Source organism: Ambystoma mexicanum, chromosome 2q (genome assembly GCF_040938575.1).
Source record: "Ambystoma mexicanum isolate Mex_15411 chromosome 2q, UKY_AmexF1_1, whole genome shotgun sequence".
NCBI classification, from domain to species: Eukaryota; Metazoa; Chordata; class Amphibia; order Caudata; family Ambystomatidae; genus Ambystoma; species Ambystoma mexicanum.
Window position 1 is genome coordinate 936,559,725 of NC_090924.1, and position 18,640 is coordinate 936,578,364.

At 43.6% G+C, this 18,640-nt stretch overlaps 1 protein-coding gene across 3 annotated transcripts in view; it reads left to right on the forward strand.

Moving 5' to 3' along the window:
* CREB5 (cAMP responsive element binding protein 5) overlaps nucleotides 1-18,640 on the forward strand; it is a 1,617,326-nt gene that overhangs the window by 1,352,914 nt on the left and 245,772 nt on the right. The window lies entirely within an intron of this gene.

Sequence of the window (18,640 nt, forward strand, 5' to 3'; positions counted from 1 at the left end):
GTGATTCATCGCCAGCCGCCTACAATTGAACATATGCCGACACCTATGATTAATAAGGGCCTAAAATAGATGTTGCTAAATCTGCACGGATTATTTTCAAATTATGTCAATATTTTGTATGTCTGGCTTCGGATAGGCCATTCATATGTATTCACAGTCTGTGCTGTGTTATGTCAATGTTTCAAAGTTTAATTTCCAAAAATAGTAGACAAGTAAGACCATTTTTGGTCAACACGACTGACTGCGGCCACCCAGAAAAGAGTACCTTACGATAGGTTTATTGCAGGAACGGAGCAAGCACCTTTTAGGCAAAGTTTGAGAACCAGCCTTGTTCTAATAGGCAATAAACCAAAACAGGTTTTGACTTGGAGCTCCACTTTAGTCCTCTACCTTCTAACACCACTCTAAAAATCTTAAAGGGTAACATTTTTCTGCATTGCAAAAACTTCACTTAACGGTGCAGTCTGGCAATATTCAATTGATAGATCTGTGTGATCCACTATGTGGGGCGTTAACTGGTGTTACTTTTATACACCGTTTTACTGGTACTTTCCAAAAGGCTTTCCCTGTTGTGGGAAGCACCACTCCACCATATTACTGCAGAGTAAAGGCAGCAGAGAGGCATGCTTTGCCAGTTGATGCCGCCGGTGCCCCCTGTCTTGGCTCCATTACCGAGGGGGGAAAAAAGATATGCTGGCCTGCAGCTCCGGGTCGTACTAGCGTGTGCCACGGAACCTGTGCATTGGGTGCTGCCAGTGCTCCAGATAAGATTTGGAAGTGGGAATATTTTACTCCCTATTTTTTTAACTTGGGAGTAAAATGGTTTTTAGAGAGTAAAAATGTAAGTCCAATTTCCAATGGCGGTATTTTATAAGTGGGAAAAAATATGTTTAAACTGGAAAACGGAAATTATTTTGCAATAATTACTTCTTTGCACCTAGTTTTTCATGCACATAAAAAGTTACAGGTTCACTTTTTCCCCATCAGGCAGTAAAAAATGTAATTTCTTCCAGTGGTTCTATGTTCACTACTGGTCCAAACCTATCCATGGAGCTTTGAGGGTGAAAGCTATTTGTTCTTGAGAGTATTTTTATTTACTCGTTTTTTGGGGGAGTATTTGCCTATTTTTAGAGAGTAAAAGCGGCCGACATACCCCTTATCTGTAGGGCTGGGTGCTCCCGCAGCAGGATCCCCCGCATATAGGGGAGATAAAATAAAGCTGCCACGCAGGCCCTCAGCATGACTACGTTGGGCTTTGTTCCCCTCCTTGGGGAAGGTGTGAGTAGGAGAGGGGCACCAAGTCAAAGAAAGACCTGTTAAGCCCCAGGCATTCCACCGATCCTGAGGCACTTAATCATGGGGCAAGTGCAATGGGAAAGCATGAAAAGAAAAGGTACTTGCCTGTGATCTGGGGCGCTCCCAAAGAAAGAAACAAGAGCCTGCCTTCCAGCTTTCCCCTTCCTGTCTCCCCTTCCTAGGAGGAGGGAGGAAAAGGAGCTGGTGTGTGCATGCCCAGCACACCAGCAATGAACAAGAAAATCAGAAAAACCTGCACCTGAGCCAACTGCAGTTTATGGGAGCCATCAAGGAAAAAAAGTTACTAAAGCTGGCTCTGCAGTCGCCCATGCCTAAGAGGGTGTCCACAGAGGACTGAACTAAGAGCCAAAATGGGATTGTCATACAAACGGTGCCAGGGACTTACAAACGTTTCAGGTTTTATGGGCCATGTTGGCAATCTTATCGCAGAGCAAAATACATTTTTTAACTCTGTACTTTAAATGTATGCTTAACGGCACAAGCTTTAAAAGCTGCCTCTGCTGGTGCCCTCAGAGCGTCACCTCTCTTGGGCCTTTTGCAGTACTCAGCAACTTTCTTATCACCTTGCTCCCTTTTTACTCTGGTTTTGACTACATTAGCACCTTGCTGGCAAAGAGCATAGAAGTTTTTCATCCGACATTTAGTGTTTCATCTCTCCGCTGGCTGCCTTTCCTGTGATAATGTGCAGCTATCAACCCGCTAGATGCTTTCCTCAAACTCTGCATTTTAATCTAGGCACTCCACGGGTGCCTCGGGCTGTTTTTTTTAGCTGTAGTCAAGGGGTCCCCCAAAAAAATCGTTTTGATATGGGCCTCCACGAGCCCCGGCACATCTTCAGCCGGACCTACCTGCAAAGGATCAGATGCTTCAAGTCAGTGAGAAGATCACACGTGGCATGTGTGGCAACTCCATCCTGAAGGTTGGGAAAATGAGGGAGCCTAAAATGGAGGGACACCTGGTGCTCCCCTTGAGGAGTAGTGTGGCATTCAGTGAAGTGGTGACCTGAACACTTTTGGCCCCACAGTAACTGAAAAAAGAGAAATGATGAAAAGTGGTTGCCGTGCCACCGTCCTCTGGTTGCACCTGTCATGGACTTGGGTGGCCTCAACTTTGTTAGCTGGGACTATTACATTAAAGGTTGTTCCAAAAGCCACATGTGATATGCAGGTGTTTTCACCCTAGGCCATGAAGATTACATCAATAAAATTTACATAGCGTCTTTGGAGTTTGTCAATGAGGGTCAATTGATCTCTCAGTGGCATGGTCCTATCAACTAATGCCTCATCTCTATCACCCCCTTCCTTGGGAAACTCATGGAGAAGCTTGTGTTCCCCCAACTGTGCCAGCATACAGCGTTTGTTGGCTGCTTACACGACCATCATTCTGGATTCCGAGCATCCAGACGTATGGAAACTGTTCTTCTGAACACCTGTGAAGAACTCCTTGCATCTTTTTATTCTAACTCTCCTGCAGTTCTCATTCTACTTGATCTCTCCTTCGCATTTGACATGATTACCTACTCGACCCTCATAAAACAGCTCCCTAATGCCCTAAGTATCTTGGAGTGGGTACTGAACTGGCTGACCACCTTCCTCACTGACCGCCCCTCAGAGGTTATCCTGGGCTCTTTCTCCTCTCCCACTACTACCTCCACTTGTGGAATTCCCCAGGGTTCCAACCATTCTTCTCCCGGGCTCTTTAACACCAATCTTGCCCCGCTTGCACACCTAATTTACACCTACTCCCCTCACTTCCAATATTATGCAGAGGACACTCAACTCTTCTTCAAAATTCTCTCTGATCCTCTCCTTGCCCCTCCATCATTTTCTGACTGCCTATCTGACATCCAGTCCTGCCGTGCCTCCAATAATCTCTGCATCAATGCCAGCAAGACTGAGATCTTTCCTATTGGGACTCCTGCCCCCTCTTTCTTACCCTTACTCTGGCCTTCCTCTATGGATACTCCCCCTTCTCCTTCATCTGAAGCCAAAATCCTTGCAGTCATCTTCGACTCCTCTTTTTCCTTCCTCCCTCACATCCAGAACCTTCCCAGGAGGCCCACTTTCAACCCCACCTCCTCAAACGTCCCACTCCTTTCCTCACCTTTCCCCAGAAGCTCAATGTCTCTAGGGCTCTGGTATTCTCTACGCTTGACTACTGCAATAGCCTCTTCCTTAATTTACCCTCTTCCTCTCTACATCCCCTCCAGTTAATCCAGAAATGGGCTGCAAGACTTATCCTTGGCCTCAAGCCCAGGGACCGCATCTCTCCAACCCTAAAAACCCTCCACTGGCTCCGGTTGCTGCAAGGATTAAATTCAAAACCCTCTGCATCATTCATAAGGCTGTCTGGGGCAGGGCCCATGCTAGCTACAACTGGCTCTCAATAAAAATACACTCCCTGCAGAACTTTACGTTCCTCCGGCACCAACTTTATGCATGCCAAGCGATTTGCTAAACAGTGAGCATGTGGGTGATCTCTCTCCTTAGATGGCTCCCTCTTATGGAACAGCCTCCCCCTTCCTCTTCGTCTTGAGCCGGATCGCCTCAAATTCTGGAAGCTCCTCAAGACTTCCTTTTCACCTCCTCCTTCCCAGGCCCCTCCTTTGCTAAATCCCACAGTCGCTGAAATTGGTGACCAGTGCCCTTATGTTTCCACCTGAGTCCTGGCCTCACACCCCCATTCACTTTCAGCCTCCACCCACTCCCAGCACTTGCCTTAGGCGCCCACTGGCCCGTGCTATCACAGGCCTACACCTATTTATTGGCAGTTGACCACTTACCAAATGTTCCCTGTCAGTCACTTAACAGCTTGCAACGTACTCCCTAGCACTTACCTCCATGTTACTCCTAGCACTTACCACCCCACCCATCATCCCCCTCTCTTTGCACGTGCACACTCTGAATTCTCACAGGCCTAGTAAGACTGCCTCTCTCTGTCATTGTTGTATTTACCTTTCACTCCCATGTTATCTCCCTGTTGCCCTGTGTGTGCTCTGAAACACAAGTTAGTTTATGTATAAGCACCTTACAAAAGCACAATAAATAAATAAATACATTGTACTACATTTGCATGATGTTGGGGGTGGGGACTGGCTTATTTTGATCATTTTCATTATGTCTAGATTTGTTCATTAACAGTTTTAATGATTTTTAGGCAGCATTGTTTGGTTGGATGCAAACTATATCTCACAGTTACTCATTAGGTGCTGCCACATATTTGCCCAGATTCAGACCCCTTTATATTAAGGAAACGGGGGTGCTACTATGGTGGTGCGTCTATCCAGCTCCTGCGTAATCTTCATTCTCGTGATGCTTATCCCCTTTCTTTTTACTGTTGCTGGTTGGGGCGGTGCTTACATGTTCCCTCTCACAATGTTTTACACCATCCTTTCGGTGCCGTTTCCATTATAGCGCCTGGCAGATATGGGCCATTTCCCCCATGAAGACCTGCTACAACATCTGTGAATGCCCATTCAGCAGCGCTGTGTGGGCATTGACAGATGTTAATGTCACTGCGGCGCGCCCAACTACATTAGCTTCAGGCCCCACTTGTTAGACATTCCTGGCTCCGCCTCTGCATATGTATGTACTCCGGTAAAACAAAGATCGGCCTCATATACAATGCTTAGAAAGGGGTAACAGCCATTGTAAAATCTGACTGGCCGAAAGTTCTCAATTCAATACCGTATTGGTGGTTTATCGCACGAAAGGGGTGTGCCAAAGTGCAAAGCCATATGTAAAGACAGAGGGCCTGATCAGCAAAGGCCTTCTACAACGGCACAATCCCCTTTAAACACACTCTATAAATAAGGCCCAGTCATTTGAATCTGTTTATATTAAAGGATGTGCAATCCAGTGGTCGAATCTGCCCTGCCCCCTTTTATGCCCCGCCTCGTTTTCTGCTCCATTCAATTCCCCATACAGTCATTCCCATCCCCTTCCACTCAATTCAAACCACTGACCTGGGTCCTTCCTGTCCTTCCCTCCACCCCCAAAAGCTCAGATTTACAAAAGTTTCACCCAAGATTAACAAAATGTGGTGAAAGAATATACATTTAAATGACCACCATTAGTGTGTCATTGCCCCCCTCAGCATGCAGCTTTATGTAGCCTCCCCTTCCCTTAACCCACTATTCACACCTCTTAAGGGGCAGGTACAGGACAATAGCCACTGATAAGGCCACCCCTCCCATTACCTGCAAATACCTCTGTACCTAAGCAAGCCCCGTGCCCCTACAGCAATTCCCAAATTGCTGAGTGAGACTGCCTGGGAATAGACTTAATTTGCAAGCAATCCATTTAAAGAAACAAACCTTAGCCAGCACTTGTGAGATGGCACAATGTCGTTTTAACACAGGATTGTTAAACCAGAGCATAGGTTCAAATCCCCAGCAGGGAAGCTGTTTTCTTTTTTTCCTTTTTCTTTTTTAAAGTGGCCTTTCCTACCGCCCTGGAATAGTGCTCCAGGTCACATAAAGTAAGGGAACTATGACCGATTTCCCACGAGAAGTAAGGGAACGTCGTACCCGTTAAACAAACCCGAACTATACGGGTCCAGAATTGTGCCTCCAGTAAAGTGGAAGAGGAACGCATCTGCAGAGGTGGCTTTGAATTTTAACTGTGGAATGAAAACTCGGTGTGAAAAGTAACTGGAATAAATATAGCAAAGAAAAAACACATGTGCAGTGTTCATTAAGGGAAATTATTTTATTGTACAATTGTGTTATTGTACAATATTGTGAAAACTCTGTTATTATCTAATGAACTACCTTGACATTATCACAATATACTAGCTCTGAACACTAGCACCTGGATGCCCGACGGTTTCCTGCGTGATCTATGAATCCATAAATAAATAAATAAATGAGTCTTGGTGGTAACTTTTCTCATCATGCCTGTGCATTCTTTGCGGACCGTGTAAGGACAGAGAGATTTTGAAAAAGGCAGCAAAATGGGCAGCCAAGCAACCTCGATGATGTACAGATTTATGGGTATTGGTAGAGAATAACCACAGGATGTGTCACTGCCAAATGTTTTGTTTAAACTCTTTGATTAATGATGCCCTCCCACAGCTCCCCCGCCCCCATCTTGTGTCTACCAACGCACACAGCTCTTGATCTTGTCAACCCAGATGGTAGGAAACCTTGCACTTCCTGTGCATGTGCCTGGCTCCTCTCTGCTCCAGATACAATGCAATTACATTATTGTGAACTGCCATCTTTTGTCTGCAGGCAGCTGAACCGCACCACACATGCCCAGTGTTCTTCACCAACAACTGAGAACGCTGCTTGTGTACATTTGGTTGTACATCATGCAGTGTCAAGAGTGTGCCTTTGATCTACTGATTTCTAAACGTTTACTTTTTAGGAATATTATCTGGTGCTTCTCACTTTTCCTTTGATGTGTACTTGTTATGAGTTCTGGGGATGTGTTTACCTGCAGTACGGCATTCTGTTCTTCATGTTGGATCGCTAACATATAGTTTGCCACAGTCTCGGGAGGATTGCTCAGAGGCAACAGGAAGTAAGACGCCATGGAGCAGCACAGGTCCGATCCCCGGGTCCGCTTTTATTTTAAATAAATAAACAATTACAAATGTCAATGACCAGAGGACCGTGTAAAATTGTCAAACGCTGGTTTCCTAATCTGCATTTTGAAATCTGGCAGTTAGACTTTCACATGGGCATGGCAAAGCCATGCCACATGCGTCAAGACTCAAAACAGGGCAGAGGGTTGTAGGTTTCTTTGTGTTGCCGTGCATATCAATATACAATATACCCTGCATTGCAAACAGTTAGAATAAAAGTTAGAAAAAATCAGTTTATAGACCTGCCATTTTTTATGCAAGCACCGAGCTTGACATATTAAGTTATTGATCAGTGTTAAGATAAACAATATCTTGTCTTGTGTTCGGTTATCTCTGGTGAAGATGTTGGCAGTGGTTTGGGGGCCAAATGAGTGGCTGCGCTATATAAAGTGAGCAGGGGCTGGGGATGGACAATTGTTGGCAAGATCCTTTCACGGTGGAACGAATATTAAAACGCCATCCCCAGCAGCACTAGGTTCTATAGCTCACTGTAATTTGTAGTAGAAATTGTCTTTGGTTGTATACTTTGAAGGGTCTCCCGTTGTTTCCACAAAGTTAATTTCTTCTTGATAATTTACTTTGTGGAAAATACTTCGAAATGTCTATATATACATATATATATACATATATATATATATATTTATGTATATCTATATATACATATTTCTGGGTTAACGGGTAAAAGAGGGGAGGGGAAAAGTTTGGGTTAGGGGTGGTAGTGAAGGGGGAAGGTGGGTTGGGGGTAACCCCCATTCAAAACAAATTTAAATTAACACTTTAAATTAATTTCTACAAAGTGCATTACTACAAAGTTTTTTATTTTGTGGAAATGACATGGGACCCTTTGAGGCCATCATGTTATGTTCATTGTTGTTGAGAGCTATACAATTGGTAGCTAAAAGAACAACTATCGGCAGTTGAACGTTTTACTGTTGTTGGTGAATTGTGTGCTATAGTTAACTGAGTTGTGTACTTTCAGTCACTGAGTTGCATACTACTTCGTACTGAACTTGTGTGTTTGGCGACTGAATTCTGTTTTGTTTGTTAAGTTGTCTAAATTGGTACATTCAGTAGAGTAAGTGTGTTCTCTTGGATGCTGAATTGATCAGTGCTTGTAAGTAAGGGCCCATGTAGTGTACCCTCCTGCAATCAGTGAGGTTCCCAGGGACCCCTGACACAACACAGGGGTGTCATCAAGGTTCTGTGGCACAACGCACGGGAAATGGACAGAACATCCCCAAAGGCTTTCCGTCTAGGCCATGCTGAACCCGTTGGGGCAGGTGGTTGTGTTCTTCTAGATTCAAGTAGAACATACACCCATGAAAATGTGACCTTGTTCCCAACGACAGGCGCCTGCTCTCCACACTGCCAGGCTTCAATGTTTGGTGGTACAAACCCCACAGTGCCAGCCCCCTCTATACCTTCCAACAGTCTGCACTACCCATTTTTGTAATTTAGGCCATAGTCTCTGCCTTATCAGCAGCTGAAATATTTACTATTCATAGCTGAATGTTGCACTATCCGTATCTTGATTTCGCACTATAGGTTTCTGGATTGTGTAATGTCAGTAACTTCAGTGCGCACTTTTCGTACTGCAATTGCATAGTGTCACTGAGATGGCAGTGGAGTGATGTATACAATCCAATAACATAACATAAAACCTTCCTGGGGTCGATAAACCAAGCACCATTCAAAATGTGGTAATTGCGCCCATCATCACAGCGATTAGAAGCTGCAGGAGTTTAGAGTGAAGTGCTATATAAGAACATAATATTGTTATTATTCTTGAATGCTAAGCAAGTATGGCTCTTGGGACATATCTATGATACGATTTAGGAGAAAAGCACTGTAAAATATAGAAACTAAATAAGGAGGGAAAAGAGAGGAGGGTTTGGGAGAGGAGATTGGAATAGTCTATGGATTGTATTCTAACCGCCTTTCCATATCTAGTTGCAGTTTCCTTTTAATTAGAGCCTCTTTCTATTGCCACCATTCCTGCGGTTGCCCTTTAGCCTGGCTCTGGTAGACCTCTCCAAGGTCATGTCTCCTAGTTCAGAGCCCTACCTTCCTTTTCCATGGTGGTCAAGTTTGTATAGCGTTTTCTTTCTGTGAACGGGACACTGCAAGGCGACCCCGTCACGGAAAGGAAATAATTTATAATAACAGCGTTGTTAATTCTATTCCCTGCTTATTTTCGTATGTATGTTCTGCACTGTTATTATTTTTGATGAAGCCATAATGCTGGGTAAGTAAGTAAGATGTACCCTTGCCATGTAGGTGAATTTAAACAAAGGCTTCTAACAACAAATGGTCATCAAAATGGCGGGTGAATGGTGTCAGCGCGTCAGACCGAGGTTTTGTTTGGAAGGAGCGGAGTCAGCCCCGTCCCACGTAGCCCTGACTTTTTAATGGCACTGTCCAGCTCAGGCTTCCTGACCTCTCAACCCTCCTAAAGAGCACTAATTGGCGAGGTGGATCTGCGCGGAGCGCGTGCCCTAGTACGTACTCTCCCGGGGGATATACAGCTGAATAGTTTATGAGGTAATTAGTATTTTAATGCCTTTTCAAATGAGCCTTTTCAGCAGTGAAGTCCCCAGAGACAGTGGTATTGTTTCCAAGATATTTTCTTCGTGCGCAGCAGTAAGCCAAGCTTTCCCTAGATGTTAGAGCTGTTTTTTAAAAAAAAACTGATACCATTACACTCCAAAACATGGGTCCTTTTTTAAAAACATTTTTTTTTTAATAAAACTTTAATGGCTCGTTTCAGTCAAGGCCACAATGCTCTAAGCCGCTTTTCCTACTAACGGAACAACTATTTCTTTGTGTCCCCATCATGTGTTGTTTCAGACGTGTGTACTTCCCGAGGAGAAAAAGAGGCAGGCATATGTAGACGCAGCTTTTACGAACATGTCAGGCTGAGGTCCTGTCGAATTTTAACATGAGGTTTGGAGGAAGCCTATTTCAAAACAGTCTCAGTGTCAGCAGGTAAGCTGGCCTAACCCTAGAGAAAGGCCTGGATCACCGAAAGGGGAAAGTGAATCACTGATCAGCAATGTATCCTGGATGGTGAACAACATTGCCCTCTTCCTGGCCAATGTTGGCCTCACTTTCCACCAGGGTGATAGACAGTCTCGAAATTGGACTCGCTGTCCTGAGATTTTTTCAAACTGTCCTGGTTTTGGTGAAACGGAGGGTGGCTGACCGTATGAACCAAACCAACTTTTTTATAGTTGGGCAATTTTACAGGAACATGTAAGGCATCCGAGGGGCACGTTCAAACCGCCCAATCTTTCAGTTAACAGCTATATGCATTCATTGGATGTGCCACGGGAAGGGGCGTCCTGGCAAGGCCTAAAATAGCAATCAGAGCAACAGCTGCTTTTTTTTAACACTCTTAGGGCCTGATTCACAGAAGTGTTTTATAATGGCACAATCCCATTGGAAAACGGTCGGTGATGACAGTCAACCAAATCCACCCAACTTCAGTGGAATGACTGGCCGTTTAAACTGAAGTCCTACTTGTATGTTGGTGGCCTGTCCCAGGTTTTTTGTTTTTTTAAATCTGGTCAAACTGCAGTCCATTGTAAAAATGGTATGGAACTCAGTGGCCACTGCAGAAAGTATTTCGACACTGATGAGTGCAAAGACCACTGGTGCAAAATGACTCGTTATTGGTGTAATGCATGTGGCCCGCCATTGATTTGATTTGCCTAGAATCACTGATTTTAGTAAAAGTGGTGCAGCTATGATTGGAACTCTGTCCCGTTTGCTCTACAATCACCGACATGGGCAAGCGGCCCAGTATTTTCCTTAGTGCCAGGTCAGACCCTGCAACTAAGGGGAGCTCATAGTGTAATAAATAATACAACACAAATAATCTCTTAAAAGGAAAACATCCCAAATCTGGCAAGATAAAATTCAGATTCTATTTGTTTAATTCTAACTACAGAATGATTTAAACAGCAGTGGCAATGCCAACCGTTTGGGCTTTTGTGTAGGCATGGGAAAGGTGCTTGCCAAGCACTGCCCTAGTGGTATTAAATGGCCACAGATGGTAGCAGGTGCAAATTGGTGCGAGTATCTGCCCATCTAGTAGCAGTGCCTGGCAAATGCCTAATACTTTTGTACAAGACAAAACTGTTGACTTTGCCAATGCTTGTTTTTAATAGGACTTCAGTGAAGGGTATGCATAGTGCTTATAAATCGAGTGGCTGAAGGCAAACCTGGTTAAGAAATGTTTCTTACACCAGTAGAAGGTTTACAGCTCCAAGTATGTCATTAGTTATCAGAAGACTACTTTGGAAAAACACTGGCAGGCATTTCAAGTGCAACGTTTGATGGTAAGGCTTGATTAAAGTGAACTGAAAGAGTTCATATTAGGAGGTGTTTTGGGGGAGGAGCAGGAACTCTGTGGAAATGGCTGTAGGGATTAGCTTGGCCATGGGCAGCTAAAAGGTGGGCAAATAACGAAAAAAAACACTGACAAGAGTTGTGTCCCTCCTCATATGCCATTTCTCCCTAACTGTACTCCAGTGCAATAGTTTCAGCTTAGATGTGGCGCAAGCGTGACCTAATAGTGCAAACTGAAAATTAACAAGTCCAAAATAAAAAAGAACAAGAGGACAAGGATTTGTGGAAATAGAAAAGCCGGTGATAACGCCGAGATCCTAAGGAGTGTGAGCATGCCCCTTTCCTGCGGCACTGCAGCATCTGTTAGAAGGCAAGTGAAATTGGAGGACTTCTCCAGACAAAATAAAGTTAGAAAATGAAAAAAAGGTATGAAATTAAAACATTAACACTTTCTCAATGGAAATGATGGGGCTTCTTCCTGTTGTCCGTTGCATTTTAAGAGCTTAATATTTTCTGATACAGGAGGTTCCTAGAAAGGATTTCCTTTCTAGTTTTCCCTACATACAAAGTGCTTGTAAAGACTTCAGTGAAGGTTTTTTCACCTAGATGGACGAACATAGGCTAAAGTTTTATTTTAAATGAAAGTCTCTTGCCCATACATAACAATGCAACACTGGCGTGTATGGAGCAGTTCGTTTTCCTGATAATTTGTGACTTCGTTTACATTTCAAACTAGAGCAGGGTGGTGGGCCGTGGGTTGGCCACCCACATTTCTATCTATAGCAAAAAAGAAGACACACTTATTCCTGCTTCCATCTCCTGTCAGCTCATCTTACAACAGCCGCCTTTAACTGCCCAGCGTTCCGCCCAGTCTCCCACTGGCACCCTATTATCTGCCCTCCTCTCCCCCAGCACCAAAAGCTGCCTCCACTACTGGACAAATGCTTGGCAGCATGGAACGCTCTAGTACTTTTGTAAACACCGCTGGGTGGCATGGGGTGCCAGTTGAGTTGCTCTGTCGCATTACAGCTGAGTAAGGACAGTTACACCTTGTTTCGGGTGACCTTGCCAGCTCTGCATCTCAGCAACAGCTTGTCGAAATGTTACAAGCTGCTCTTGTTAATGGGACTAAAACTGTCAGCGTCATGTATTAGGTTTCATGCTGGGTCCAGGCCCGCTCCCCAGCCTGAATTATGGAAATGTGCAAAGCATGGCTGGGCTGCTATCAGATAGCTAGCTACAAGCGCTGAAAGATCTTGCACGTGAAGTCCACTGGCGTAACACAAAATAGAGGGGGCTTGAGCCAAATGAGTGTGGTCCTCCTCCTCTGCAGGGGTAGCAGGTATGACTGTGTTTGACCTCATGGTCACAGGTTCGAATCCCGACAGGTCCACTCAGCCCTTCATCCTTCCGAGGTTGATAAAATGAGCACCATTAAGTTGGGTAACAATAATCATCTGTTATCTACCAATAGCGCCAAGAGGCCCCTCTGGGGGTGAAGGTGCGCTCTACAAATACACCTGTTATGTTCTGTTGAGCCCCAATTGAAGTCGTTTTGGCGAGAGTCAATGCATTAACACCCGAGATCCTGGACATCTGTCGATTCAGCCGTGCTGTCCATTGACACTGGACCTTGGCCACGCTATCAAATACTGCCTGCTAAAATCTGATGCAATTAAAACTGATACAGAGCTGGCGGAGAGCAGCAGTCAGTCCCACTGGCCAGTGCATGCTAAAGGCCTTTCATTCTTCAGCCGTGAACTCATGTTTTTGCGTTCTTACTGAGCGGACAAACTCGTAACCCACGTAGCGGTGGCTGTAAGGAGCAGCGCCCCACCCATCCCTTGCAAAGGACTCATGTCGCTGAAAATATGTACAGTCCATCCATACTGTAGCTGACGGTTAACTGAAATTCTGCAGGTGGGTGAAGCGTGTCCCCTTCCACACAGCAGCTTTCCACGTTCACTGTACACTTGGGCGGCCATTAGGGCCTTACGAATGGGAATGCATTCATGTTCATCATTGGTGAACTATGACAGTCCACGTGGGGTTGTGTAATCCCAACTGTGTGATAATATTAAGGCTTGGCTCGTTCAGCCATCGAATTCCAAAAATCCGGTGAGGTTTTTTGGAATGACCATCCAGTACGGAAATAATCATTCTCATATTTCTGATGCCTGCCCATCGAGGATATCTCAGAGCTTGTTTACAGAATTTTGATTTCACGAACACCACCCACCTTATTTCTAAATCTTAAAAGCAAAAACATTAACAAATGCAAATTCAGTTTTTAATGTACGGCTTGAAACCGAAATGGCAACTGCTTGCAATTTGCTAGACAGAGGTGTGTAGTTGAGGGATATTACAGCCAATCTGCTCAAGTCAACACATTCAAAACACAGGTCTCGGATCACCACTGTTTAGAATGATGGCATGCAGATGGCATCCATACTTTGGAAGGCAGGAAAGTGCGCAAGCATATTTTTTTTAACTGGAGATAGTCAGGTCAGTTGTGTTTCCTTTCAGGGATGTAATTTCACCAAAATGCCTAGGGTAGTGGAAGTGACATCACATGACCCTTGACCTCTGATGACATCACAGAAAGTGATGTCATTTGACCGCACCCCAAAGTGACATCAGGGGAAGCGATAGAACACAACCGTCTACCCCTTGACAAAACAGGAAGTGGCATTACATAGCATTGTTTCTAAGCATACATGAAAAATATGGTTACAATATTACTGTAACGTGATCTATATTTCATACAAAAATTGATCACCATATATATCGGCAGAAAAAACATGCTATAACTGCAACTTGTGAAAAGCAAAATAAATAGTCTGAAATTTCTGCTTTTTCTACTCTAAATGCTTTTTGAAGGATTCTGTCTGCATTGAGAATTTGAGGTGTTTAAGAACAGACTAAATCAGTGACTCACCCCCTGAAGTGTGCCTGAAATAAACCTTTAATTAGAGTCTAGCAATTATTGTATGGAATCCCAGAAAGACAAGTTGCTTAAATAGCCAGATGTCATTGGCCACAGCCCACGAGCTTCAATTTGTAAAATAAAATGAAAACTCATTTTTCTTTTTTTTTTAGGGTTAGCAAGGGAGACCACAGGGGGTAGCAAGGGAGACCTCGGGGGTCGCAAGTGCGACTCCTGGTGACCCCTAAATGACATCCCTGTTGCCTTTAGGCCTGTGAAAGTTTGACGAAGTCAGCAAAAAGACCTTTAAAATTCCTAATACAACAATAATGATGTGCTTTAAATCGCATTTCCTGCTGGGTTCCTCTCCTTTCTGAGCCCTATAAAAGTAGATGGTGTCATTATGCTATAGCACTAGGTGATGGCACTCGATTCATTGACCTTTTGTGGGAGGAAGTGATAAGCTGAACCTGCCGGCATTCGAACCTGTGACCTGCCACTTGCACACAGATCTCTGAAGGGCCTGCTTCGCTCATGAAGCTGCCTGGCTAGTATTTTAATAACACGTGGATCATGTATTTCCCATAAGGAGTGCCAAAGGGGAACACTGCAATCCATGACTGTGCAGACACATGTTGGGCATGTGTAATTGCATTAGCGCCAGTGCAAACTGATTTGCAGTGGTGCCAATGAAATTGGGATGGCTTAACACCTGAATTTGCACAATGCATATGCTCTGTCGCAAGCGCACAGCAAGGAGGTCCGGTCTCATTCCATACGTGCCATGTAATTATGATTAGAAATGGATGCCCACTTTGGGGTGGTTTTCCTTTATGTACACATGCTCCTTGGGGTGCTTATGCCCCATCGAGTACACAGTGAGGGGCAATTGCATTCTCTGAAGTCTTCCGACTTTTATAAGAAGCACTCTTTTTTTCCTGTTAAAAATAGAGTTCCTACCCTCAACAGGTTTCTTGCTAAAACAAGTACAATTTAGGATTGAAGTTTTAAAGGCCCTGCCTTTCTAAAACGTTCCACTGTGCAAACAAGAGGAGAAGCATCGTGTGTGCCAACTTTGCTATTAGGCCTCGTAGGTATACATTCAGAATATTTCAGAAGTCTTGCTACATCCGCATGCTAAGTTCCTGCAGGGGCGTGGCTTTGCCAGAAACATGGAGCGTGTGTCAATTTCATGTGATTTGCCGACTGCCAAAATGGGGCAGCCCAGTCGGTTCTGTGCCCTGGCCCAGGGTCCGCCTGAAAAAAGGATTTGAAATATGCGGAGAAATGTTTTGTTTTATGCAGCGTATTGTAGTTCAAATTACAAATAATTTTCAAGACTGACCCCTGATTTCATATTGTTCAGTTCAAGTTCTACAGGCTTCATTTACGCAGGCGTTTTTGAATGAGAAAACCCAATTGAAAAACGCTTTTGTAAATCAGAGCCTATGTATTGGTTGAGAAGCAGAGATATATTCCACGACACCATAGCAGAAAGCTGGGGATAGTCTTGCACTGTTTATTCTGTTTATTTCTTATCATTTTTGTGCCTGCAAGTTATGCATTTTAAATTAAATGCAGACTGTAGGCATCACAATGGAAAGAAAGCCTGGACTGGACAAGCTGCTTACATGACTTTGGACACCTTTTAGTAGTCTTCAAGCAGATTACCTGATGGTGTGTGCAGCAATTTGATCAATCCAATGATTGCATTATACTCATGCCAGGTGTAAATTCGGCATTCTCTGCATGCTTGTACCTGGAGTTTTGCTTTACCATTATAAATTGCTGACTGCAAGTAACAGAACACACGAAAAGGTAGCAGGGCAGGTTGGGCAAATCACTTGTGGCTTGGGACATCTTGAGATGTCTGTAAAACGGCTATATTTTCGAGAAAATGTCAACTGCTTTTATCATTGCTTGTGTGAATTGTTGTTATGCATGGAGTTTGTTGTTATGAATATAATACATATCCATAAAATGTGCATTTCCTTGTGCAGTAAAGTGTTTTTTTTTTTTTGCTTTGCTTTTCAAACAATCATACACCATGTTGGATAGCTTTGTAATGTATTACAAGTATTTACTATGCTTATGGTTTTTAAACCATGCACAAATTAATCTGTACATGCGGCAATTTGTGGGTATTTTGCTTGGAATATTTGCTAGGCCCAGTCATTAAAGTCTTAATGACCCACACAATCGATGTTATTTTTAGGATTTCAGACGTTTTCAAGAGATTCATTCTGCGCTCATTTTGTATGCTGGGCAGCGATACACTGATGAATAGCTGGAAGTGATAGTATGGAGCAAAACAGCATTGGAAAAGGGTTTTTGTATGTAGTTATGTATTACATTTCACATTTCTAGGAAAGATTGTAGTAAATACTTGGGCTCTATTTAGCCAATAATTCCTATCATGCCTGCAAACTAGTGATTGCACAAAAATAACATTAGTAAAAGACATAGTAGAAAAACTTCTCTTCACTGCCGCGTACAGAAGTATTTTTGTATGGGTATTACTAATGTGACTTGTCAGCAATTATACGTTTGGAAATGTTCAGGTTAGCATATTGATTTTAAGGGTGACCTAGGGGGCATTAAGGTGGACGAGAGAAGGGATGAGCTAAGATGGTAGGTAGTAAGATGAGCATGCTAGACATGGATTAACTAGTATTAGTGGGGCTAGGCAAAGGTAAAATAGGGAGGGTGGTTTGCTGGAGAAAAGCAGGAAAGAGGTATGATGGGTGGGTAAAGGGTGGTTATGGAGAGGTGGGTGGGTGACCAGAGATAGGGTAGGAAAGGTGAGGCTAGAGTGGGGTACAGTAAGAATACACTAGAATGAGTGGGCCAGCTAGATGTGAGCTATATGTAGGTTGATGTTTGGTGATAGGCAAATTTGAAGTTGGGAGGTTATGGTAAGGTGAGTGGGAAGGGGTGAGGCAGTTGATGTATGCTTAGATTGAGGCAAGGTGGAGATGGGTACTTGTAAAGTGGGGGAGGTGGAAGTGTGTGGGGATAGAGAGCAGTATGGTATAGAGGAGTGAGTTATGGATGGAGTAGATTGAGCTGAGGAAGGGTAAGTGGGATTAGAGATGGGTGAGGAAGGGCGGGCGAGGTAGAGTGGTGTGTGGAAAGGGATGGGCTTTAGGGGCAGAGTGGGGGAGTGGAAGAAGAGTGGGACATGGGAGCAACATTAAATCATGGTGTTACAGTAGAGTGGGTTAGAGCGGGGAGGTTTAGATGGGTAGTGTGGAATAGTGGTGTGGTGCAGGTGTTGTGGAGTAGGGGTGTGGGGGTATGGATTGGTGGTTTGGGATGTGGGGTGGCAGTGTGGTGTAAGTGATTTCAATCCGGCAGTCCAACTAAGTCAATGCCTAGTATGGGATGCCCAATGGAAACCCTTATTTATATATTTGTATGTCAAAGTTCATTTAATTCTGGATGATGTACCTTTATATAACACCCCTCTCTTTGAATTCCCCCGGTCTCACTGACCCAAGAAATAGGTTTGTTTTGCAAATTAAAAGATTTCTTTGAAGAATTGAACAATATATAGATTGCACCTTTATGAATATGAATAATATCTGAATATCACACTTATGAATATGAACAGTGATCAGCAATGGGTAAAATTACAATATCAACAATCTCTTTAATCACTTAGATTATTCTTCCTATTCCTACTCCTAACAGAGAATGCTTTGTATGGTTCAAGAAATTGCAATGATAGGAAGAAATGCAACACAGAAATAAAACTTGATACAACTTCAATCAAAAGACAATATGATCACTCTTTCCCCTGTTACTACGCACTCCCCCAACATGCAATATGAAGATATGGAATGAGGGCACACAGGTATCCGGAATAACAATGCAGTTCAATCCCAATTCCCCCAGCAAGCTTAGAGAGAACAGGTATGATTTTAAACAGGTCAATTGCTTTTGAATGTGATTTAGTAATGTATGGAAAAATGCTAAAAATGACTTTAATTCACTAAATAGATTCAGAACTAGTGAGAGTTGCTTTGGATTGGTTCAGGTCAACACTAGCAATGATTATAGAATGATTAGCAGATGTAAAACGAAATACAAAAGTTAAAAGCAAGAAATAGCTATTTTACATGGAATGAAATTTAACCAAATTGCAAATTCGCTGAAACTTTTCCGCCTGCGGGAAACGCGATTACGGCAAAACTATCAGGAATTGGAATGTCGTTTTGGGTTTGTTAGAAAGCTGACGATGTTAGCTTCAAAATGACAACTACATGACAGCCCAGCCACCTATCCAGAGGCGCCTCTGGATGGTTTCTGTCTGCACGAGACAATTGCCTTTCTCCAGAAAATATATATTTAGCGCCAATATGATTATCACTACAATTATCAAGGATTATGTGGAGGAGAGAAGAATTTAGAATAGACAAAAGAGATTCAATAATGCAGTTATGGATAGGTTGGAAT